We start from the raw sequence: 7191 nt of genomic DNA, 5'->3' as shown, positions 1-7191 counted from the left end.
AATATTAAAATAAAATTTGACATAATGCATTTGAATAATTAATTTTGAACGACTTAATAAATATATTAATTTTTTAAAGTGTCAGTATCAATTTTATAATTTTATACATTTTATTATTAGTTTTGATGATTCTACATAGATAATATGGCATCTAACATATCAATGAGAGCATAACTTTTATACATAGTATACATATCAATGTTAGCATCAATTTTATAAATATTATTATTAGTGTTGATGATTATGCATAGAAAATGTAACATCAAATATCGTAAGTGTACCTTTAAACATCATTTGAAGAGTTGAATTTATTTATTTATTTTGTTGTTCATAAAACTCACATAGATGGAAAAAAGTATGTGTTCATGAGTTGAATAGTGAAAATAAATTATTCATCATGTTGTTCATAACACTTACATAGATGAAATAGGAAATATAAGCTGAAGTAGAAGTATTCAGATGAAATATAGGAAATATGAGAAGAAACTAAAAAAAGAACATTTCTCCATAATGACGTAGCTGCATCACATATTCCTCAGTGATAAGGATGGTGTTGCGACCTTTATTAGAGCAATGATCGCGATAGACTTCTTTCATCATTTATGGAAACACATCTGTTTTTGCAGATGTGTCATGCATAACTTTGGCAACATCTGCCATTTCCATTATTTCTAGTTCATCAACAGTATCAATTGAAAATGCAGCATTCTCCAAAGCTTTGATTATATGTGAGTATGATTCCTAGATTATTCGTTTACATTTATCTAAATCAGTCTCAAAGAAATTATTTGAGGTGACGGAAGCAGCAAGACTCATAAAAATGATATTTGACTCTCCAATAGAAGAATCCATAGCTGAAATGATATGCTACAAAATTTTAAACAAATACCAATACAAAAATATATAAAACCATTATAAGATATAATCAAAAAATATAGAACGCACAAATTAAATCTAGCACTGATACTTAAATATAGACCAAATAAAGTCAATAGAAATAAAGTTAAACTCACTAATTTTAAAAGTATGAAAAAAAATTAAATTAATATTGGAGGATAATTAGAATAAGTAAATTATATTGATTGATTTTTTCTTTGAAATTATATAATGAATCTTTTATTTAATAGTTTAAATAAAGAAAAGTTATCCATAATATTGTCATAAAAGATTAAGAGACATTGACGCAAAAGTAAATATAATTTGTAAACATAAACTAATATTACTGAATGAATCAGTACAATTATTACTTAAAAAACATTAGTACAATTAGTTAAGATATAATTATTATTTAATACATCACTACAATTAATTAAGATCTATAAAAATAAAATATCATAAGAAAAGATAGGGTTTCTCAAAATAGAATAAATTAAAATGAAGAAAGTATTTTTATCATTTAGCATTGTATGATAGAGACATTTTTAAAACACGGAATATAGTAGGAAGTGTTACAAAAAAAATACTAATGTGTCCAAAAAGACTTTTACAAACATAACATTTAAGAATAACATATCACATTAACTATCATCAAGGCACTTAAGTCTATTTTCTTCATCCTTGCGCTTCAAAATTTGTCTACCCTTTTTCATTTTCTCATAATGATCATATGTGAAAGGAGGAATTATTCTCAAACACTAGAGAGCTTTTACATGTGAAACTACCACAAATGTCAATCTTGCTCTTTCTCTTGGTCCTATGTCAATTGTTTCTTTGGGAAGTGTCAATCCCTAAGATTTGTGAATAGCCAATGCCCATGCCAACTTCAATGGCAGTTGAAGTGTTCTACCTTTCTATATTGGTGGTATTGGAATTATCTTTGGATTATGATCTTTGAATGGTAGTCCTGAATAACCATCAAACTCAACCATCACATATGTTGGAGGCTCAGGTGGAGCACTGCCTTGCTTGTAGACAATTTTTTGAATGTATCCAAGAGCCCCATTTACAAGACCAGCCTCTATCCATAGATTTGAAGTTAGCAGGACCCTTGAATCCTTATAGATTAACAACTCCAGATCAAGCTCATCATTTGAACAGTCATCTATTATAGTAATAGTACCTACTTTTGATGCAACACAACATGCAACAGGATGCTTCAATGAATGTAGCATTTTTTTTTATTGTGAGAATGAACATTTTCATTTGTTCAGAACAAATGAACATCATTATCAAATTCAAAATTTGTTGCAACATCTATATTGATAGGGGTCCTTGACATTATCAACCTTCAATCATCAATTTGTTGGTTTGCATCTCTTAGATTCATCAAAAGTTGTCAAAATATTTGTTGTTCAATATCTTCCCCATCTTGTCTAAATATCTTATCTAATGTGATAATAGTCTTGAATTCTTGCCATAGCAACTTTGAGCACTTATTACTGTCATATGCTGCTCTATCATTGATAAGAGGCAATTGGCCCAAATCTCACACCAATATTATAGATACACCTGAAATACAATTGAGGAAAATAATTATTTTAAAACTATGTATTAATTCATAAGTTTGATTCAAATATAGTACATTTTACACATGAGTTAGCTATTCATGATGCAAAAATAGAATCTTTACCTCCAAAGCTTATATGTGCAAATTGTGGGAATGCTTGGCACAATCATGAATCTATATTTTTCAACATGTTTTGACCAATGAAGCTCATTTCATCAATCAAAATATATTTTATATGTGACATTTCTTCTTGAAAACTTGTGAGTCTTGCTCCTTCTAGTTAAGAAAAATCTCTTATTGGTATCTTCAATTTTGAATGAATTGTAGAAGCTCCTATATTGAATGTTGCAACTCCTATTGGTGCAAGTAATAGAAGTGGAGAATGGGAGGGCATTGCTACATTTTGAAGAGATTGACTAATGGCACCAATTAGATATGATTTTCTTGTTCCTGTTGTTCCTTGAATTATCATAAACAATGGTTCTGCATTTTGATTTATGTGGTAGTGTGTCATGATTATGTTGCCTACCTTTTTTGTTTCTCACCAAAGGTCATGTAGTTTATGCATTGAGGAATTTCATCGTAGATAAGGAACCCATGATTCTTCATGTTACTTATGAAATTGATTTCTCTGGCAGTGTACTCTTCTCCTTGATAATCAACAAACCAATTTGTTTGTCTATCAACATCTCTTCTTCCCAACATGTCTATTTCTAAGCAATGTATATTTTGACCCTAGTGCAACCTAGATATAATCTCCCATTCATGTTCTATAGTATTTCTATGAACATCTTCATTGTCTTCAATTTCAGAATCATTTGGGCTTTTAACATCTTCTGCAGACATTGTACGTTGAACATGCCAAGGGTTGTAATTGAATGTCTCCCAATTTTGTATGATAGAGGCACCATCATTACCAATATCCTATTCAGTATCACAGAATGGCTTGTAGAGAAGTAACTCTGATAAAAAAAACTTAATCCATTTACCTAACTCACATGAAGGGATATGTACAAACCTAGGAAATACTCTAACAATTGCAAATTTTTCCCTAGGCTCCCATTTGTTGTCTCTTTTTCTCCTAGGATTACATATCCATGATCTAGCTGCATTAATTAATGTAACACCTTGCATACATAATGGCCTTTTTTTATAACCATCAATGAAAGATTTTATTTGTTCTTCATTGTTCTCTTCATCATTTTCATTTTCATTATTTAGAGCTACAGACTTGAACATCTCAAGTGAGACATTTAGATTGACAAATATTCTACTACACTCCACCAATGGAAGCTCTAATAACATATGACAAGTTTCTTGAGCACCAATGTCTCTTTCTACAATTGTCTCAGTTAGAAGCCTCCTATATGCCTGTGTTGCTAAATCATCTGGACTTTCCATATTGGATAGATGCATCAACATTTGGTGGTACATTTCTGAGCTTTTCTCTACTTTTGCTACATACTTGGCGATATATTTTATCATAGCATGTTTGGAAAGAACAAGTTGCCAATCTATATTTGCTCTTCATAATTGTAGTATGTGGCGATTATGTGAATTGACTCTATCATCATTTGTCATTGGTTCAAATTTTTTTCCCCCTGTTTCCATGTCTTCATATAATTTTGATCCCCCTAGGTTAAATGGCAAGGGAGCATTATACCTACAATCCATGTAAGAAATATTATATTAAGCCCTGCCATTTTGTAGTAATTATTTATATATATCTAATAAATATTCATTGGGATGAAATAATTACCTGCAAACCATCTTTCCCTTTTTTTCATAAGCATGCACCCTCCTTACATATTATGTGTCGATCCACACTGCTTAATATTTCTTCATATTCACAATTCAAATCCACCTCTGCAAGTTGTCTTATCTTTTTGAGACATGGATGTTGTTGAAAATTGATAAGTGCCCAAAATTCAAGGTAAGAAAAAATAAGTACACTAATTAATATCACATTACATGAATATATATAAATATTTATTAAAATGCTTATATATTTCATTGATGAGGATCATTTGTAGGGTTCCATGCATGAACAATGGAGTGAAAATATCTTTCAGCACTTCTTCTTTCCTCCTCATTTTACCAATCAATTTTATCCACATCAGGTGCTCCTTTGATCCATATGAATCCATGTACATGTGGGGACCCCCTATGTTTCCATTCATATCTACACCAAAAGTCCTTAACATTCATTCCCTTTTCTAGAATCTCTTTTCTAAACATTGAGTGTCTTAAGTGCATATAGTGTACGACTATGTGAGGATAGTCAATAATATTTTTTCTTCTCTAATTCTGAGCTTCTTGTGGATTAGATGGCATTATTCCTGGCATAAGTGCATGCAAATTAGGCCAATACATATCTATTGGACTTAATGTGAAAAATATTGTTGGAGTACCAATTTGATGATGCAAATCTATCAATTCTACACAAGATTTAGTCCAATAAGACCATGTTCCCCTTAATGATGTCCCAAATCCCATCAATTTATTTGCTAGATTGGAGTGGGGTGTGTTTTCCATATGTTGTTGCAACTCATGGATGGTAATGGGCATGTCTTTAAAGCTCCTTTTCATAATGATGAGTTTTGTGCACGATGTCTCACTATCATGTTCAACACAAAATATCTAAATCTGGGATGTTTTCCAAAATGATGATCCTTATAATGCATCAGATGTTTCACAAATTCATGAAGATAAACTTGCCACAACCGTGGCTCTAACCAATCACAATTTCCATCAAGAAATAGTGTTGGAAATGCCATATCAAATAATCTCAATGTGACATATTCATTAATTGGAGATACATCTATACTTGGCCAATCTATCAATGATGTTGGATTCACATCAGGGTTATTGACCCATGCACGAATAAGTTCCATTTCTTTTTGGGCATTATGTGGTCTTGAAGCCATTGATGTTGTATGATCTCTTATATTTCCTCCATCTGACTCCATGACTGGGCCAACAAAAATAATCTCATTTGCATTTGAATCAAATTCCATATTGACTATCTTTAATCTAACAAAGATATTTTCATCTACATTTCTAGGTAGATCGTTGAGAGCATTTTCATTAATTTGGACATCTAAATAAAATTTATCATGCTCTACTTTGTATTTTAGTGCTTTGTAGACATGACCACTATTCACAATAAACTTAATAGTTTGTTCCACATTGATGTCTTCATCTAACAATAATAATTGGCAAATTGTCTAGTGTGTGTGGCAATATATTGGAAACATGTTCTATATTTTGTGCAAAACTTATTGTATGTCCTTTATATTTATATTGACCACTTGTTGCATGTGTAACTTGAAGTATGGGGCTGACACGTGTAATTAGCATTTCCTCAACTTGGGTCAAGTTCACAAACTCCTTAAGTTGTGGCCCTAGATCCATATTATTTAAAGCAAAAAACTATTGTTTCCCTTTTCTTGTCAACATCTATTGCATAATGGACCTTTTGGCGTACATAACACTTTCATTCGTAGATAGAATTCTTGACAAATATAACACATATGTGGCATTCTCAAGCTATCCATTTGTTGTTAAAACTACATTTGGAATCTATAGAAATTATCCTGAAGAAATTGGGTTGGGTTTTGTATATTTTCTATATTGCCTTGTCCACCTAAAATTATCCTATTTTGGCTTGTAGGACGAGGTGTTTTAGAAACACACTTTGTTGTTCTTGAATTTTCATTCTAGTGACTCATTTCCACAAATGCAAGTAATGCTTGATTGTACCTCTCACTTGATTCAAAATCAACTTCATACATGTCCCTTGTGTTTGAAAATGAGATACTTCATCAGATGTTTGGTGACAAGTAATTCTATCCCTATTTTTTAATTCCAATTCTTGTAATGGCAATTATGCCCTTCTTCTAGCATAATTTAGTCGTTGGACTTCATTGTTCCTTCTTCTTTCTTCTTCTCTTTCAGCTTGTGTCATTTGTTCTCATCATTGTCTATGATACTCTCTATGGTATTCTCTCTGGTATGCTCTTCATTGCTCCATTTGGTATTGTCTTCTTTCTTGATTCGATTAGAAATTCATACTTGATATATTCAATTCTGTGAAATAAATTTGAAACCAAACATTTAAAAGAAATAGTAGATCTAGTAAACTATTTTTTTATAAAATTGGTTAAAAATATCACATAAATTTAGTGGCATTGTGTTTCAGATAAGATAGATATTTATTCATTTCTAATTAATATTTGAACAATTCACACATACATATAGAAGGAACCTTTTGTGTGGATAAGAGAAGAAGATCTACAAATATACTAAATACCAAATAGTCATGTATGTATAATACTAAATTTGTTTAAGAGAAAGGAAAAATAACATACATTCGTCAAAACTATTAAGTCAAACATACAAATTTATAAAAAAATGATAATGTCAAATAATACAACTCCTAGATTTCATTATAGTGATGCAAAAACATGTGGAATTCATTAGTGAGGAAAAGGTTGTTCTCGCCATCCATGTGCTCTTCATCATAGCGGATGTCTTTCATTAATTCAAAGAACCCAAATGATTTTTTCCATGCCTCATGAATTTCCTTTGTATATTGTCACATCTGTAAGATTTGAGAATCTTGGACACCTCGAACATGAAGGCTCGCAGTATGAATTTCATATGTAATTTTTTTACAAGACTCAAAAATGATTGTTCCCAATCTATCCAAATAAGTTTGAACAATTTGATTTGATTGCACCGAG

The sequence above is a fragment of the Cupressus sempervirens genome, chromosome 11 (genome assembly GCF_028749045.1).
Source record: "Cupressus sempervirens isolate cs-2001-9-10 chromosome 11, ASM2874904v1, whole genome shotgun sequence".
Classification (NCBI taxonomy): Eukaryota; Viridiplantae; Streptophyta; class Pinopsida; order Cupressales; family Cupressaceae; genus Cupressus; species Cupressus sempervirens.
The sequence above is the reverse complement of the archived record's forward strand: the minus strand, read 5'-3'. Positions refer to the sequence as shown.